The sequence below is a fragment of the Myotis brandtii genome, unplaced genomic scaffold (assembly GCF_000412655.1).
Source record: "Myotis brandtii unplaced genomic scaffold, ASM41265v1 scaffold628, whole genome shotgun sequence".
Taxonomy (NCBI): domain Eukaryota; kingdom Metazoa; phylum Chordata; class Mammalia; order Chiroptera; family Vespertilionidae; genus Myotis; species Myotis brandtii.
The window spans coordinates 500,823-501,087 of NW_005370403.1; positions in this window are offsets into that span (position 1 = coordinate 500,823).

The following is a 265-nucleotide window of genomic DNA, read 5'->3' on the forward strand; positions in this document are numbered from 1 at the left end:
GGGCCGGCTGTGGGCCAGCCGGACTCAGGAGACAGACGCACGTCTGGCCTCGTTGTGAATGCTGTAAGAAGGGGAGCAGTGGGAGGCGGCGCACGCACAGGGCACAGAGGGCACAGAGGTGCTGGGTGTATGTACATAGACGCAAATTATGTATAAATATATATTATATATTTACAAGGAATTATTTTTTGTATTGATTTTAAATGGATGTCGCAGTGCACCTGGAAAATTGGTCTTTTTTTTTTAAAAAAATAGCTATTTGCTA